Source organism: Halictus rubicundus, chromosome 4 (assembly GCF_050948215.1).
Source record: "Halictus rubicundus isolate RS-2024b chromosome 4, iyHalRubi1_principal, whole genome shotgun sequence".
NCBI lineage: Eukaryota > Metazoa > Arthropoda > Insecta > Hymenoptera > Halictidae > Halictus > Halictus rubicundus.
The window spans coordinates 19,600,239-19,619,330 of NC_135152.1; the positions used below are offsets into that span (position 1 = coordinate 19,600,239).

The 19,092-nt window shown below is 35.3% G+C and overlaps 1 long non-coding RNA gene and 5 other non-coding genes across 6 annotated transcripts; 3 read left to right on the forward strand and 3 right to left on the reverse strand.

Moving 5' to 3' along the window:
- The first annotated feature begins 735 nt into the window (after positions 1-735).
- Positions 736-809, forward strand: Trnat-agu (transfer RNA threonine (anticodon AGU)). Its single transcript has one exon. It is a non-coding gene; the product is annotated as a tRNA-Thr (tRNA).
- A 6,005-nt stretch (positions 810-6,814) lies between these two features.
- On the reverse strand, positions 6,815-6,886 carry Trnac-gca (transfer RNA cysteine (anticodon GCA)). Its single transcript has one exon. It is a non-coding gene; the product is annotated as a tRNA-Cys (tRNA).
- A 404-nt stretch (positions 6,887-7,290) lies between these two features.
- Positions 7,291-7,362, reverse strand: Trnac-gca (transfer RNA cysteine (anticodon GCA)). The gene has a single exon. It is a non-coding gene; the product is annotated as a tRNA-Cys (tRNA).
- A 6,561-nt stretch (positions 7,363-13,923) lies between these two features.
- LOC143353899 (U5 spliceosomal RNA) lies at positions 13,924-14,046 on the forward strand. The gene has a single exon (XR_013082229.1). It is a non-coding gene; the product is annotated as a U5 spliceosomal RNA (small nuclear RNA).
- A 1,700-nt stretch (positions 14,047-15,746) lies between these two features.
- Positions 15,747-17,829, forward strand: LOC143353097 (uncharacterized). The gene is made up of 3 exons (XR_013082074.1): positions 15,747-16,577; positions 17,001-17,103; positions 17,218-17,829. It is a non-coding gene; the product is annotated as an uncharacterized LOC143353097 (long non-coding RNA).
- A 173-nt stretch (positions 17,830-18,002) lies between these two features.
- Positions 18,003-18,076, reverse strand: Trnat-agu (transfer RNA threonine (anticodon AGU)). The gene has a single exon. It is a non-coding gene; the product is annotated as a tRNA-Thr (tRNA).
- Positions 18,077-19,092: the final 1,016 nt, after the last annotated feature.

Genomic DNA, 19,092 nt, shown 5'->3' on the forward strand with positions numbered 1-19,092 from the left:
ATAACCCGCCGAAAAGAAAGTATCCTTTTGCCTCGAGCTATGTCTTTAATCTGTTTCCGCGGCATAATTATGAGGAAATCGCGTAATAGAAGGAATACTGATTATGACCTTATAGTAGATTCACAAAAGAGGCAATCAAATTTCACGGGAAGATATTTTTATAACGTTCCGTATCTATAAACGTATTATTTTATGTCTAATGATAAATATCGTGCACGGCGCGACCTGTGTAAAATGATTTTAGAATTATAAATTAAATTATTTTTCTTAAATAGTTATACTTTATTTACTTACTCGGGTAAGGGACCCAATTACTGTGGAGATGCCAATTACTGTGCCTATATTGATTACACTTATTTTTAAAGCGTAATGAATATTAAAAAACAGATATTCCATTGTTTTCATTAATATTTGTTATACTTTAAAAATAGGTATTTGGGTCCCTTAACCTATCGATTACTTGTATGTAGAATTTGTATGTAAATACGGAAAAAGCTGATATTTTTAGTTAAATATATTTCGTTTAAGATTATTATACAGGTATCTGTAATTCTAGCATAACGTTAGACTATGTTAAACCGCCATGTGTGCCGGGGCTAATTTATTTAGCAAGTACGTATACTTGTCAGCACATTGCTAAAAACCAATGAGTTTCCATTGTTAATTATATTTTATCCTGTTTATCAATAAAATATTAGCAATTTGAAATACTGAAATATCGAAGTGGATTTCAACGGCGCTGTGGCTTAGTTGGTTAAAGCGCCTGTCTAGTAAACAGGAGATCGAGGGTTCGAATCCCTCCAGTGCCTGCTTTCCAAACAAGAAAGTAAAGTCGATTATTTTTTTCGCTCAATTCTTATTTTTCTAATAAAAAATCTACTACAACTTTTTATAGGATTTTAACTTCTTTAACACTTCTAAATGATATTAAAATGTGCTTGAACGCATATGTCCAAGGTATCTACTTGAAACAGTTCGAAACATTCTTTTTTTTATAAAAAAGGATATTTCCTGAAACGGACATAACAAAATTGCGCGTATACTTAATGACCATAATAGGCTTTAGCATTCATAAGATAATAACATAATTCTGAAATATTGTCATACGTAGGACAATTTCAATGAAAAGAATTAGTTCGTTAACAAATTATGGTTATAATTAAACAAGTTATTATTTAAAATTTAATTCTGCAAATTATAATTACAAATAGATAACATATATATGTGTGATTCAACCTCAATTTTTAAAAACTTGTTTTGAAAACATATAAATTTAAAGCGTGCAAACGTTAATTTATTTACGAGTTTGGTCGTACAAAATGAAGTGAGTGTGGTTAAAAATTTGACAAGGGCTTATCAAAATGCAATGAAAACTTTTTAATTGTCGAAGCAGAGCACTTTCAACGGGCCTAACGTGAGTGCCGCGGAGTCTGGCGCGGAACTTTGAGCAAGTTTTATCAGCCGTTATCTTTTATCTCGGTACTTCGCCAACTTTTGAAACCTCTGCCAGCGGGTCAGCATTTTTAACCCGCAAGACATAAAGTTAAATATTCACTTCATGAAAGTGCCGTAAAGGGGCACAGTTTTCTTTTCTTTAGTGGCTCGCCTGGACGGAACGGCGACGAGGAATTCATTCGCTCCCTACGCGAAAATACACTAAGCTCCGATTCCGTGTAATTTGCAAATTCCATTTATATGCAATCATTGCATTTATATTTCCATCTACATTCAGTTTACAATATTTTCAGAAAGTCTAGAACATCTACGCATTTCGTATCTACATATTGTACTTTTTCATACATATTTTAGCATAGTACAATCTGCTAAAATTACTATAAAGCATTAATTGACTTCTTTTGAATGTACCTAATTAACGTGGAGCTTCTGTTACGCATATTATCGCTAAACTACGGATTTTTATGCAAAATAAAAATTGTCTGTATTAATTGCAATATACTGGAGATACGTACACATTTATTTCAGAGTTGCAAATAGTACAACGATAGTATTTGACTTGTTGGAATTATTCTCTCGCATAGTTATAAAAATCATGATAGCACAGAAAACTGATACGGTCGGATATCCGGCAAGTCCGGTTATCGAGACAAGTTATGTACTCGCAGGAACATGAACAAACCAATTAGCTGGTTAAGCGGCCAAACCCCCATGAAATTCAATTGTCTTCACCCCATGCGTCTCTGGCTAACCACCCTTATATTTTCATCCTTCTCCTCGAGCACTCGAGCAGCCGTGCCGGAACTCTAACGGCCGTGCAGGCTCGCTATTAGGGTGTCAATTAAATTAGATCACCAGCCGACTTGGGGTGGCTTAACTGATAGAATGTCACATGTATACCCGTATACGTTCCTCCTCGCGAAAAATGGGTTAGCCTAGAAGCGTATCGACTGATCTCGAAAGATATAATATATGCTTTGACATAAATCCTAATCAAATTTCTGTATCACTAAAAATCGAATTCTTTTATGAAATATATTTGTAATTTATGTATGAATGTGGTGTGGAGTAAAATAAAGTAAATGTTGTTATATTATATTACAAAATGTTATGATCTTCATTTTTATATTGGAAGAACAATCCACACGACATCAGCAAGTAACAAAAAAAATCGACTAAAATGTTGTCCCCGAATTATTATATAAACAATTGATCTTTCGCACTGGAAGAATACCTTGAAAGAATAAAATAATATGTTGAAATTATGCTTTTATCAAATCATCGATAACTGTTTACTTACGATATGTAAAAGTGTACTTATAAATATAAGTATAGTTGATTAATTTCATTATTTGAATAAAAGTATTATGTACGATTTCGATATAATTGAGATTATGGTAATATTAGATAGCGAATGATATGTGTGCAATATTGAGATTCAGCAATTCAGAAACAATGGTCTGCAAACTTTTATATCGTACATTTCTTTTTGCCTCCAGTAAACTTTTCTCCTTCGCGTTACCTTTAGTCAGCAGAATTCTGAATTGGTTTCTATCTTGGATTCCCTCTGAACAAAGAGACTCACGCAGACCGTAAGGAAACGAGAGAAGATTAAATTAGCGTTGTGCACACGAGAATTTCTTTGATGAAAACATAATTTCTCATTGCCGCGGTGCATTACCAATTGGTAAACATTTATCTGGTTAATATACTATCAATATAAACATTCGTCTGGCGTGTTATTAATATTTTCAGCCAACACATTCATTTTATCCTTATTTCTAGATTAAAATTTATGCATGACAAAAATTTTGTAGAGTTCTGTGTATTTTTCTGAGAGTTTCGCATATTTTATATTATAGCGTTCCTTTTACATTGTTATTTACAGATTAGGTGTTTCACAACTAAAGATTTGTCAATAAAATATGCTAGAACAATTTCAATCGTGAACAATGAAATATTTCTAGTAACATTGTTCTGAATTTGTTTATTCTTTACATCATGAAGCAATAAACATATTAATTTTTTATTTATTTTTGATTTTCTTCACACACGATGAATTTTATCATTACAGTTGCCTCTATCGTTTGTGAAAATATTTTCTACATTACAAATAGGAAGGATTGCAATGATAGACACTTGAGTCGTTTGATCGAATAATTTTTGCCGGATAGTATAATAATTCGTCTTGATATTGCAAATTACAAAGTTAACTTTTAACCCGGCAATCGGTCATGATAAAATCGAACACGGTGAGAACTGAGAACGTTATTGCACGTAATAATTGTAAGTTATATTCTACAAATCACTCGACTGTTTATGAATAATTTAAACGTTCAGCCCCTGGATAAATGGGTGGGGTGAGACTGACAATCCTCCGAGGACAAAACGCAGAAACCCCACAGGGACGAAGACCCTTTGTTACCGCCTTGCTGGTGGTTGAAGCAACGATCCTGCTCTTTGAACCTATCGCACGTGGTAAACCACTGTTTGCATTGGTCTTCCTTGTTGTACCACGTTTCCCAATCATGTAGGGGTCGCGAATTTACAAATAAATGCATGGAAGAATATTAAATTATCAACGCTTCAATCTGTCTGCTTTATTGAAGCGGCAAACCTAACGAACTTTGACGTCGCACGACGTTTTTAATATTTTTTCAACTTGCCATTCGATACAAATCTAATTTTGCAAAAACGCAGCACTTTCATTTCGAATATTTCGAATTATGCTTTTAACTCGGGCCGACGAGTTAATTCGTCACTCAAGTTTGCTATCACTTTTTTCATTTTTTTTTTCAACACTAAAGATGAAATAAAGACAAAATTAAATAAAGGGGTCGTAGAATCTAAAACTGGTGTTGCTTATTTCCTAGAATGGATTATAGGGGGTGCCACAATCTACAAAATTGAATTTTGTAAATGGGATTTTAAACAATTTATTTAACAAATGAGATCAACTATAAGTCTGTGTCCTTTTCAGTCTATTTCAATCAAGCATTGCCTGCGAAAAGACCTAGTCTTAACCTATTTCACGACATGAAAATTTTTTAATTAATTGTACCTATTTCATAGAGATGATCCACTGCGTGGTAGCGGTAGATTCAGTGTTTAAAAAACACTCAACTAAATGGATAGTTTAAGTTTCAGACTAATGGCGCACGAATAAAAACACAGGGACTGTTCGGCACATAGAATACAATATTTTTGCATAAATATGTATGATTCTTGCATAAATATGAATGACGAAGCAACCAGCGAACAATTCGCAGCACCTGATCATAAAATTACAGGAATCGATGCCTCTTTTCCAACCTGTCGCTGGATTAGATAGCCAGTCGATGAGATCGATCTCCAGTGATTCACGTGAATGATCATGACCGTCGGAACTAGCTTCGGGGAGCATCCCCAACAAAAGCCTTGTGAATTGAAAGCATTGTACTCAACACGGGTCCGATCATTGCCGACGATAATGGCGGATTAGCGCGGTCCCATCTGTCATTTGACTTACGCAGAATCGCGTATCGCTAGCAACCGATACCTAATACATTACGAAGTCTGCAGTAAAGTAGCTTGATCCTGCAAAGGTTAATGCCCATCGTAAAAACCGTGCGATTTGATTATCCGATGGCGTTTGAGAATAATCCGTACCACTATGATCCAGCCCTTAACAAGCAGAAGCCTTTTTCGAAGACACGTTGCATGACTAACGCATGGCGCGGCGGTTTCAACGTGCAGTTACCATGTACTCTAGTTCTTGAATGATAAATTAAAAGTAACAGGTGAAAAACATATGGAAAATGAGCACCATCATATGAGTATGGTTCTGAAAGGACTTTTGTTTAACAGTTCACTCTGGAATATGTTCACTTGCAGCCAACTCTTATTATCAAAATGCTAGTACTCAGAACATTTTTCACAATTACTTGTGTTATTATTAGACTCCAGATCTTTATGCAATCAACGATATTGTTATAACACAAGTATCTTATGATAACCCTATATATGTCTACAGGGTGGCCGAAAATGGTATAAACGTATAGGACGCGACTCTACATGAGAAAATAAGTCTAAAATATAAAATAAAATGTTTTCATACGAGGCCTTGTTTTCGAGAAAATCGACTTCGAAAATCCGTCAAGTTCGCGTGCTTAGCATTTGTAGGAAGTAGAACCGGTAGGTCGTGAACAGACACGTCAGACAAATTCCTATCGAATAGCACGCGTGTTCGCCGAATTTTCCTCGAAAATAAAGCCTCGTATGAAAATATTTTATTCTACATTTACGACTTATGTTTTATCTAGAAACCGCCGCTTTCCGGTTGTACCACCCTGTAGAATCCCGCAATGGTAGTCGTGACATGTAATTTTTGTACACCCCGTGCAACTCTGAGAAGCGCAGATTTTGTTTTCGCGTTATCATTTCGCCCCTTTTGCGTACCACAAAATGTACATTTCCATTCGTATTGAGCGAAGCTAATAATAGAATGATAAATGTATTTTCGTGATTTTTTACTAGAAAACACCTTACATTTTAAAAGTGCATACTATACATTGAATAAAATTGACTCGCAACGTGATCCGTCGAACACATGCGGCAATGTACGAGGGGACGTGCGAGCGAAAATGCGACAAACGGGTCAAATGGGAAGACTTATCTCGGATATACATTTCATTTGGCGAACGGCCAATTGGTCTGATCATTCAGAGCGCTGCAACCGTTCCAAGGATTTCGTCGAATGCTTCGCCCAACTTACGGATTTAACGTTTACCGACGGAGCAGGTGGTTACTACTCCAAACATTCATCTGGCGCGGTTAGAAATCCCATGAATTGATCAACCGCATAACGTCCTTACAGCGGTACGCCATTAGCAACACTTCGGTTACTGCTCGTCGCATTCAAAAGCAGCGACTTCTCAGTTTCAGAATTTCCTTTATAGAGAAAATGAAGATATACGTGGTGCCAGTAAATCTTGTTTTCGTGCAATAACCGTTATTATACTACCATTATATAATTGTTATTAAACATATATATTTACTTCGATCATGATGTATTAATGATACATCGTAACATTACAAATTATGTACTGCTTGTGCGAATTAATTAAACACAGCAAGCATAATCAATTTTTATTTTACTTTTCGAAGAAAATATTCTTTAACTAACGAAGCAAAGCATTCCTTTAATTTTTGTTTCTGTAATGCATTATAGAAAAATGCGAAATTATACAAAAGTATAATTGTATAAAAGTTTGCCAACTGCAATCTGGTTATAATTAAAATATTTGAATCGTTGATAATGATGTCATAATATACTAGAAAGTTTTAATTGATCAAAAAAAAAAAATGAAAAAAGTAAGGAAGGGGGCACCCGGGTTTGAACCGGGGACCTCTCGATCTGCAGTCGAATGCTCTACCACTGAGCTATACCCCCAGTTGATACCAGCCTTACAGAAAGCATTTACATTTCATTATTTTATTCTATGCCCAGGACTGCTTAACTGGTGGCTCGTGAGCCACTTGTGACTTTTTCCCCTACCTTTATCTTTCGACAAAAAAACCACACTGTGTACGACAGGCCGATGTCTTCCCAAAAGCTTGGCAGTCACATGGGGAAAGGAGAATCGTAGGTGTATCTCATTTTGCATTTTGAGCTTCGTGGTGTCTCAAGGGGGTACCCCCCGGTAGAGGAGTGAACGGAGAGGGGGAATGGTGGGAGCTTCGTGTGGCTCGCGACGGAAAAGAAGTTAAGCAGCCCTGTTCTATGTAATATAATATAAATATTTCACATCACTCCTTGGAGTCAATTATTTTCGCAGAATAAGAAAAAAATATACAAGGGGGCACCCGGGTTTGAACCGGGGACCTCTCGATCTGCAGTCGAATGCTCTACCACTGAGCTATACCCCCTTTTGGTGTTCGCGGTGTCGATAGTAACACTATGCTACATAGCAGAGCCCGAAATAAAAGGTTGTCTATTGTTTCCCAAGACATTCTACTCGATTTTGTATGTCTTATTTTAAAAAAGTATCTGTATCTATCGAATTTTTATGAGAAGAAATGTTTGTAGAATTTTCTAAAACTGAATTTTTCTAAAACAGATATTTTAGACTCCATACGGTAAAAGTTTGTTAATAATTTTTCATTACTATAACTGTAATCGTAGTAAATGAAGTATTATTGTAATAACTAATAATAAATTTGTTAATGTAAAGCTTTGTGAATATTGATGAAAACATATCTGTCCTTGTTATAGTAAAGTTTTTAATTTATATCTTCTAAGTGCTATTCAAATTAGAACTTTTCTTTATTTCTTTAAAAATCGACCATCATAGTAGTAGAATCCAGAATCACACAAATAATTAGTAAAAAGAGTTAATGAAAAATATAAAAATTAAACTTGAGCGAAGATCAGCGAGCCAAAGTGGCATTGAAGAGAAATTCATTTAGAAGAAAACATTGCGTCCAATATTCTAATATAATAATATATTACTGGACTATGGATTCTTCTCGTAAGTCGTAATTATAAAATTGCTAAAACGTAATATGTACTTAACGTATAAAAGTCTGCAACAATAAAAAGTATACATACCGACAAACACGTACAACGGCAGGTAATCGTACTACCCACTATGCTTATAGCAATTGCTGGTCATCGATAAGTGACGGGGCAGTCGGAAAGGATAGTTTTGTTGTCATACAAATAGCCATGAGCTTAGCCCCCCGTAAGGCACGAATGACGACAGGTAGAGTAATATACTGAGGACCACCTAGTGGCTTCCTGACTTCGCCATATGCCACCGTGACTAAGGCACACATGGCCGTAGAATCGATGTGTATAGAACCCTATAAAGGCACAAAACTCTTGAAAAGATGCTCGCAACGCCATCACGCTAAAATTCAGGAAACGGAACTAATACCTAGTATAAGAAGTCCCTTACAACAGGTGAACGAATCAATCGTAGCTATATTTTATGGTTTCGAAACCACTTAAATGTATATTTCATTTTTAGTGGTGCGGGGAATGTTTAAAATAAAGTTTCAGTGATTTCGAAAGAGAAAAACAATACAATACATACCTACATAGATATTGTAAACTCTGAATTGATGCGACTATGGAAATGTGAAAATAATTCAATTTTAAGACAGTGTTTAGTATAATGTGTGAATTTAATGTTTTCTAGATATTTGAGGTGCAAATGTTAGATGTCTCGCTCTGCATATGTAATTTGTTTATAGAGCGATGATACAGGTTGGATACAATTCTTGAGTTGCCAAAAATGTTTGTTGCCCTTGTTTGCCTTCTTCCACACAACACTTAAAAATATCAATACAAATTAATGCAAAGAAACTACCTATAGATAATACATGTATAATTTTATATAGTTTAAAAAATCTTTTTGTCGGGTTGTCTTTTAAAAGTTCTTTTTGGCATGTTGTACAGCCTTTAATTATCAATAAACAATAGCCGAATTCGAAATATCGGCAGGTGATCCAGCAAGTCGTTTTTTAACAGTAGTCCAACCAACTAGAAAAATGAAACATACTGAAATACCGAAGTCCGTCTTTGCAGCTTTCCGTTCAGTTCGCGAATTAATCCATCAAAACAGTCACGATATAACTCACGCACAACTTCGCCGCCCCTTTCCTCTATCTTCTAAAGCTTCGAACCTGATTGCGCGATGTGTTTAAATACAACTGCAATTGGAAACAGGAAAGATCAATTCCTTGCCAAATGGTATAAATTTAAAAAATTCCACTATTCCGTGTACTTGCGTCAATTGAAAGTTTCAACTTTAAAAATCGATTCCTCTCTGTAGACCTTACTTTAAATATTCATTAAACGATTTTAATATAAAATTGATGTCTTGCTATTCTTATTCAGGTATACAGTGGATCCAAGAAGTATTTAAAAAAACTCGATTTTCCTAAAACAAACGCTATAGATTGAAACCTCTGAAAAAACATTGGAAAATTTTTTCATATATAATATTAGCTCCTTCGGTAGGTAGAAATTTCTTCCAGTGATTAACATACAACTTTTCCTGAGAATTTTTGTATTATTTAGTAGTTATTCTTCGCATTCTAAGTACATCAATGCATGATTGAATATTTTCAAAAAATAAGATTTTAAATTATTACCTTCTACTTATTAGAAGAATAATATAATAAAAACAACGGCAATGATAACGTCATTCTCAAATAATGAAACACATTTTAGAATCATTTATTCCTCCCTGATCTCTGAAATGTATAGTACATAGTAAACGGTAAGCTGCTTTTCATACAAAATGCAAAAGTACATGTTCTTATCACGTATCTACCGCGAAAACTATTCTGGCTTTGAACCAGCTGGCACCATTAACCCAAATATATATGCTGTTCATTATGAAGAGAGTTCCTAGTACATAAATTAATCACGACGTTCCCCATGCATTCTTCGGGACTATCGACCTCGAAATCCGTTGATTCGATAATTCAGGACTGAATGAAAGATTTAGTTAGCATAGGGAAGCAATCGCCGAGGTTTATTTTTACACCTAAATATATAATTCTTCGATAACGTAATATTCCGAAATTGTTTCATAAAGGAATGTCTGGACTGAATGTCTTCATTATTGTACTTGATTAAGAAGGATTTTATAATTTACAGTCTTCTTTATAAAATCTATAATCTATAACTTATAGAAATAGCTATTCTATGACAATATATTCGTATATTAAATTTAAACGCTAACAGACCCACAGAAGCTATATTTACATTTCTAAAGAAAACTAATCTTTACTGAGGAACATAATAGGCATAAAAAAAAACATAAAGATTGTATCACTATTCCAAGCCGTTGCTAATGACCAGAAGGTCGATGTGACATAAAAAATAAAAAAAAAAAGAACTCAATGCCAAGGATCACGCACGCCATATTGGAGGTCATCCATTTTGAACTTCACTTTTACGATCTTTGAATACTCGAGTGTCGCCGTCGATTTTCATCTTCAGTTTTATTTTAGTAATAATAAATCTGATTATAGTAACATAATGATAAGATAAATAAATTTTTGTATAGAGTAGTCGATTGATAACAGAAAATCAGCAAATATTAGTAATTAGTGTTACAATAGTGTATATTAGTGTTATATTAGTGTTATCATTGTCAACTATTTCAATGACACTATAAGTATTAGACGATTGCAATTGTTCGTGCCTGATGTAAAAATAAAACGCCAGCAATTACATGTCAAACGAACAGTTTTATTAATCAGTTATTCGTTTTTGTGAATTTATTAATCAATTATGTTGCCTAGCATTTTACAAGCTGGTGGATTCTATTTTTTGTACAATCTCAGCGGTTTTCTTCAAAGAAGCAATTGAGCTCTACGAACTCGAAGAGCGTGAACTTTTGCAATCATCCAATAATTTTAAACACTTCTAGGTAATATAATAACCTTCGTGCGTCTCTTGTTATGCTAATTAATTTTATACCGTTATCAATTTTTCTATACACGAACTGTGTCTATGTGATCCACGAATTGAATTTGTACTCTTTTAATATCCTTAAAATTATCTTCGAGTTTCTTAATGAATTCTTGTTTTGCTGGGAGTAGTTTCATGCAATATAGCAACAATAGCTTCATTTAAGAAAAGCTGCGAGATTTTAGAACAAGTTTCAACGAAAAAACGGATTCCTTCAACACGTGCACTTGGAAGGTTAATTAATGTTTCGAAATACATATAATAACTATGTACAACGAGAATATCGCAATTGTACTATTAGAGTTAACGCAACAAGAGTTCCACGTAGTAGAAAAATAGAAATTGCTACCCGCAGGTAGTGACTAGTCCCAAAATGCCCAGTCCGGACCAAGAATATTGTCGGTATCGGTTATTATGTAAGTTCATTCTGCAGCTCATCCATAGTATCAACATCGACAATCGTCGGTAGCATTTCGAATGGCGCACACGAAGCAGCCGGCGCGGCAGCGGCAGCGGCGGCGCGTAAGTTCACGCGTGTGTTCCGGTAGCAGGTAAGCGTGGAAACGGAAATGGGACGCGTCTGGAAGACGTGTATACCCGGTTGCGCGTGCACAGACGAGAGCTCACAAATCTCGCAGTTCTCGCAGCTCTCGCAAAGCTCTCGCGAGTTCTCGCAGCTCGCAGCGGAACGTGGCGTGCATGTGGACCATCGTCGGTGTGCGCCCACGGCCGTTCTCCACCGCACCGGCTGGCCCGAGTATGGGATCAATATAAGCGATGACATAGCGAGAGCTCATCTTTAAGCCACGCCCGCGAGGACGCGAGCACCAATGCTGCCGCGATCCACCGGCTACCGCGGCCAATCCGCCGCCGGCATTGATTTTTCACGGACTCTTTCTTTCTCTTTTTTTTTTTTTGTTCCACGAAAGTGAATTTCTTCACGATGCTGACGGGAGAGCCGGGCAAGAGGAACAGGGACGGCGAACGAAAGACAGGGAACCCGGCGGTCCAGTTGCCAGAGAAAGAAAGAACAACGCCGGGACAGAGATAGGCGACCGTTGGACGTAGAAATAGAATGAGGCGCTACAGGGATATGTAGTAGAAACGTTCGGAGAGAGGGAGAGAGCCAGGAGTGGAGGAGGAGACGCCCGTGGAAAAGGCGGAGGATGAGGATCGATGAGGACGGGGTGACTCTTCCAGGGGTAAACGAACCCCCATTTCATCTACCCTTCGCGCTGTTATCGGCTGTCCCTTTTTCAATCGGCGGAACCCCTGCTGCTAGGGTATCGAGGTACCCAGCAAGTTCATCTGCATGCGTGGTCGGTCTGCTGCCTGTTGCAAGACAGCAGCGCACGCCGATCCGATGTCCATACTGTTCGTCGCGTTCGTTCCTTTCTTTCTATTTTTCTGTTTTCTTTTTTTTTTTTTTTGGTTTTTGTTTTTTGTTTCACGCGTTCGTTCGTAAATGGGCGACACACCAGTCGGTCTGGAGCATTAATCTCAAATATCGACGGACCAACAGCGATTCCGAGAGATATTGGTAGCGTTTAACGGAATAAACCGGTGAAGCAGTGTTGTTCGCCGCAGAGAACGTGTTAACCTGCGAGTTCTGTCCGATTTTCAAACGCTGGTTTCTCCATCCGACATTTTTGCACGACTTCGGAACGCCTCTCTGCGAATCTTTGCGTCTCTAACCATATGTAGGATATCTGAATAATTGTTTTAGACGAAGACTTTATTGTCGTTTTGAAAACTGTACATAGCAACCCCCCAAAGAAAAGATAGTTGCAATGAGAAAATGTTGCACATCAAATCATAGAAACGTATAAATAGATGCAATTAAAAATGAAACGGATAAACTTTGAAAACGAAGGGTTTTACAATAGATGTTACGAAATATGGTTTACCGTTTTACTGTGCGAAAAAAGTACAAGTGAAACGAATAATCAGAACAAATTGAAAAGATGTAAGAGAAAATTGGAACCTGCAAAGTGTTTTTGACTAATTTATTCTGACATTAGTTGCGTGATGCAATTACATTGTAAAAAATATGTGAGGGAAGAACTAAATAATTCCGCTCTCAAAATTTACTTTTATATTGAAAAATAACTACACGTATACAATTAAGTATTTCTTCTTGTAATATTAATTAACAGTTTTGTAATTTGTACTTTGCTACCCGCATCCTTATATAAAAATTGCTAATGCAGAAGATTTGAACAGCTTTTTGATTTATATGTAGAAGAACCTTGTACATTTTTATAATGGAACTTTTCCCTTTCTTAAAGTTCTCTGTTTTCTCTCTACTTTTACAAACGTATATACAAAGCAACCAAAATTATAGAAATGATTACTTTACTTTTTAAACTTTGCATTACAAACAACAAATGATAGGTTAAGTAATGATAGGTTAAACATTATATTGGAGAAATGAGAAACTTATTCGATAGAAATAGAAAAATGCATAAATAAATATTATAAGTGTTGATGCATTTTATAAGAATCATCAGATTGTAACAGAAGTGAATGGTCGGTAATTATGATGTGGCTAAAGGTGTCAGTAGCGCCATCTGTTGGCAAAAGATTGAAATTCATATTTTTCAAGATACTCATTGTCAATAATTGTAACTATGCCATTTTAAAAATTCGTTTTTTATTTTTATAACGTTATGAAAAGTAAGTATTATAGGTTTAAAATGGATTATGTGATTATATACATAGGTCCATACACATAGGTCATGAAGCACTATTTTTACTTGTCTACATTGCAAAGAAATTATTTTAAGAATTTAATAATTTAGTGTTTATAGAAACAGTGAGGCAGATTATATTTCGCATAATTAATGTCAAAAGTTAACATTTAAAATGAACAGAATCAATTAAATATACCTTTTTGTAAAACTAAGATTAATTCGTGAAACTATCGCCAGGTGGTGAACTTTCTCGCTAGTAAAATATTGCGGTCTATACTATATCTTGACAGCATAAAGGTGATGACATCACTCTGGTTTCCCTTCAAAACACGCATAAATCTTTCGCCTTTTACTAAAGATTTCCGTGGAGGGGAACAATTGATGAGTCTGTAAAATAATTTTTTGTTGTGCCCAACGAAAGTTGGGTCATTTACTTAATTAATGTTAATATTTTCTTTAGGAGTAGTGAAGGGGGGAAGGTGGTATATTTCGGTTTACGGCATTGCCTTATGCAGAAGCACCAAGGAATGCAAGATAACTTTAAAACTACAGTTGTCATAGTGAAAGAAATATCAATAAAATTTCTGACTAACAACGAAAATATTTTATGTTTAATTAACAGAAACATGAGAAAGTCGCTTTTTGCCTGTAAAACAGTTAACATTGCAACCGGTTAATGCATCGTTAACCCCTCCCCGTCTTAAGAATGAGGTAAATATTATTTGTCCTTACGGAAGTAATTTATCTTATTTTAAAAGGGTAGATATGATAGTAAATTTAAGTGTACTAAGTTTTGATAAGACTACGTGACAAATTATATATTTTCACTGTATGTAAACTGATATTTCGGCCCATACCCAAATTTTCCTATTGCTCTCTTAATGTAAAAATTAAAATTATTACAGGTTTTAATATTATAGAATAAACTAACTGAAAAGAAGATATTTATATGGTTTTACGTAAAAGGGGTCATAAAATGCGCCACAAAATGCGTAAATAATCGAACAGTATAATCAATGTATACTTACTCACGAATTCATATTGTCAATAAAAATTGAAAATGTGAGTCTTTTTGAGCCTTATCAGTGTCCACGGATGTGCATATATCGTAGGTAGGTCCTACCCACTTGTGTTATACATATACAATACGTGTACACATTGACATATGCATCTGACAGGATATTTTCTACCGTATAGAGGTATATGTTGTTATATACATATAAACTCGCTATATAACTACTTCAATATAATTCGATCACCCTCCACCAGATGGACTCCACTCTCGCAAGTAGGAATGCGTTTACTCCACTATAATTGTAGTATTTGAAACACAGGTCCTTATACTCTAGCTCCTCTTCTTTACGTAACGGTCTCCCATCTGGGGATTCAGTGAGGAGAGGAGTGTGTTGATGAGTCTACAGACCTAACCAGATCTACAATATGAACAATTTTTGCAGACCCAATGAAAAATTTGGGTTCTATAATGAAATTAGAAAAAAAGTTTTGAAATCCTTTTTAACATCAAACTAACCTAGTTAGCCAAATGCCTCTCAACCAAGTTTAGTGGAATATGTGCTCCACACATTGCGAGCAAAAGACTTATGTATTTGGCACCCAAACCCCCCCTGCTTGAAGCAGAATTTTGGTCCTCATTTGGCATGATTTGGTCACCAAAATTTGTCGTCGAATTTCCTAGTCAAATGCGGAAGCAGATGGATTGCAAAATCCATGCAAAGTCTCCAGGTAAAATTCCATGCGAAATTGGAGCCAAACTTTGGCTTCGATCAGCCTTTCGTTATAAATCTTCCTGTAGGGTGTAAAAAGGTATTTTATTTAAGTTTCGATGCGTAATAAAGATAAAGTGATGCGTAAACACCACAATGTGCCGTGAAAGACAAAGCGCCGTGTTGTGGAAGGCGAAGAGCGTGTACGTGCGAGAAAGAGAGAGAGAGAGAGAGAGAGAGAGAGAGAGAGAGAGAGAGAGAGAGAGAGAGAACGAGCGCGAAGAGTGTGCGTGCGAGAGGAAGTAGATTCGAAGAAGATTGAAAGAAGGATATGGGAAGGGATGACGGAATATTTTTAATTCATTAATTTCTTTTAAAGCTATAATATCTATAATTTTTAATTTATGATGCGCGTATGTTAGGTGTTACGCGTTACGCGATCATGCGTAGTGCAGTTTGCGACACCAGACCGGGAATAACAGCTCTCACGATGAAGGTGTCAGTGTTTCGACACGCGCACTGATTCCGTCTTGTTTGATTAGTGATTCCTTTGTTAGTTAATTACTAATTATTATGTTCGTGAATTAACTCTGAAGCAGTGAAGACTGGATGAGCAGTGGATTCGAAGGAAGGAAGGATATTTAGAAGCAGAGAAGACGCCCAAGATAAGTATTGCCATGTGGTATTGTTACCAATACACGTAACAGATTATTATATATTTTGTATATTCTTTATTTAGTTTTCTTTTACCCCCATGGATCGTAGAGTTTTGAAGAAGTCGGTTTCGCGAAAACCGTATAATAAATTAAGCCCTAGGCAGAAACGAAGTATTCGGCGCGAAATAACCTCAAATTTGAGGAAGTTTTCACGTGACAATAAATTACAAAGTCCCCCTAATTCCCAGCACGTCTTCTTTATCCGTGCCTGTCAGTAATAATAATAATGAAAGTCTTCTTAATATTCCCACCACATCTTCATTCACGCATGATTCCTCTTCTATGTACCTCTTCATGCGATGATGTGGTTTGGGAATCTGCTGGTACTGTTTCAGAAGTATCATTTCGTGATCGTTTGGCATCTTGCTTTGTGGACAATAATTTAACGCACACTCAGGGGAACAATATCTTATCTCTTCTACGTACCCATTCGTGTTTTTCTACTTTGCCAAAAGATATAAGAACGCTCATTATTACACCACATACCAGTGTCGTCACCTCTGTGGGTAGAACCAGGAGAGTATGTTCATTTTGATGTATGTAGAGTTGGAAATAGTTAAACAGTTATCTCAATGTTCTCCAGTAATTCCTGGAGAGTTGCAATTAGATTTTCATGTGGATGGATATAGTTTATATAGTTTCAATACAATTCAAATTTGGCCTATTCAAGTCAGAATTGTAAATATCTTAAATAGTAAACCCATTGTAGTAGGAGGGGCTTATAAAGGCACCCAAAAACCCAAGGATTGTAACAGTTATCCTAAAAAATTTGTCTCTGACATAAACTTGATAATGTCGATAATAATACGAGAGAAATAAGATACGCATGGAAAACAAATAACTTTATGTTATAATCAATAATATCTTCCGTGCAGTATTGTATAGTATTATTTTAGTACTCTAAACTTTATATAGTACTCACAAATGTTTTTAATTATTTCAGATACCTATTTTTCCGAGAATGCTTTACTACCAGGATTACCACTGAAAGTAATTTGGAACAAACGTCAAAACAGTATTATTATGAGTTGATTAATGAAATGAAAGTGAGTATATACATTATTCTAGAATTTAAAAAATTTTTTCTTCGAAATATATCGATTGTACAATGAGAACAGAACACATATCACGTCCTAATGTAAGGCCCTTTTTATTTGTAGGAAGGAGAAACTTCAAGAATGGTGTGCTGTCCGTGCTGCCTGTGCCTAATGACCTATATTATATATTGTAAATTAATTAAACTCTTCTTAAGTATCCCTACACTTTATTTTCCATTCGAGGGTTTTATTTCAATTATTTTAAGATTTGAATATTTATTTTTTATTTTATAACAGCTTTGTTATGATAATTGAATTTTATATCATTTTTATTTCCTTCATGTAACTTGTATAGTTCATTTTTTTTAATTTTATTGTCTATTCGTATTCTTTCTTAAGATTATAAATATAAAAAAAATAAATAATATAATACAAATATCTGTAAAATAAAAATAGATTAAGATTAAAGTAAATACATTTGTAAATTTAATTCAATTTTCCCTCTCATCGATTATTCCGATTTTTCCCGCTATTTACTTTTAAAACAAGGTTACGTTCGTTCTTATTGCGACGGATCTGCCCTCTATAACGAAGGCTGATCGAAGCCAAAGTTTGGCTCTAATTTGGCATGGCAGACTTTGCACTGGAATACCGATGGTAATGCGGAAACAGATGGATGGCAATTCCGAGACAAATTTTGGTGGCAGATTCAAAGCATTTTGCTTACTGGGTAGTTTACAAATGACAAGTGCAATCACTATTTTTTAGAGTAAAAGGATGATTAAGACGTTACGAATTTTTCTAATAAAATGCATGGTTTTAGAATTTCGTTCTTATTTGTAGGATTATTGAAAAAAAAATACTGAAAAAAATTAAACCCTATTGTAATTCTGAAATTACAGAGGGTTAGGCTCCGGAGGGATTCGAACCCTCGATCTCCTGTTTACTAGACAGGCGCTTTAACCAACTAAGCCACGGCGCCGCTGACTTCAGCGTTTCTTTAATTTCAATACTAGTCACATGGACACTTTGATATAAAAATTTGTATGTATGTAGTTGCTTATGACATATACATAGTCTTTATAAATTTTGTTATATGAAAATAATACGTGTAATAAACCAGTATTAACACATTGAGCGCCGGCCCCGCGAAAACGTTGGTTTCTGGCGGGTAGCCGATATCCTGTAGCTATTTTTATTTTATAAATCAAATCAATTTTTATATATATTTAAAAAATCAGAATAATTTTTCACATTTTATAAAAAAAAATTTCTAATATTTGGAGGCGCCGGGCATCGATCCCGGTACCTCTCGCATGCTAAGCGAGCGCTTTTTTTCGATATACGTTTATTCAGCCAGAAAGGAAAAGAAGGTAATATACAATATACAATATGAACAAACTTAACGATAATAATAGTGGAGAAAGAATAGAAAAAGAAGAGAAAGAAAGTAGCGATTTCCTTAAACGTATAAATTAGGAGTATGTGACTTAATCTAGGGGTATGCAGACTAAAGACTCAGTGTTGAGTACGCGTAGTCTGGACCGTCTCTTTGTATTGCACTTATTGCGGTAAATGGTAGTGAGATACTGAAGTGTTCGAAACTTAATCTTTGGCGTAGCGAATCTAGTATAGGAAGACGGGCTAAGCGAGCGCTCTACCATCTGAGCTACGCCCCCAATTGTAATCAAGTTTTCAATATTCTCAATTTCAAAGTAATAAATAAGTTGAAAAAAATTATTTAGAAAAACTGGCAATTGGGGCAACCGGGATGAAATTAAATTTTGTTTAGTTCTAACCTATTCATGATAAATACAAAATGTATAAAATTCGTGTTTGTCCACTTATTGTGTATTCATGATAAATATCTTATACATTAGACATCTATTAGAAAATTAAAGTTAATAAAAAGCAGTGTGCATAAAGAGGTATGCATTTCTTGTATAATATATTTGGATTCTTTCAGGATTCCTGGAGACGGCATTTATGTCAAGAAAT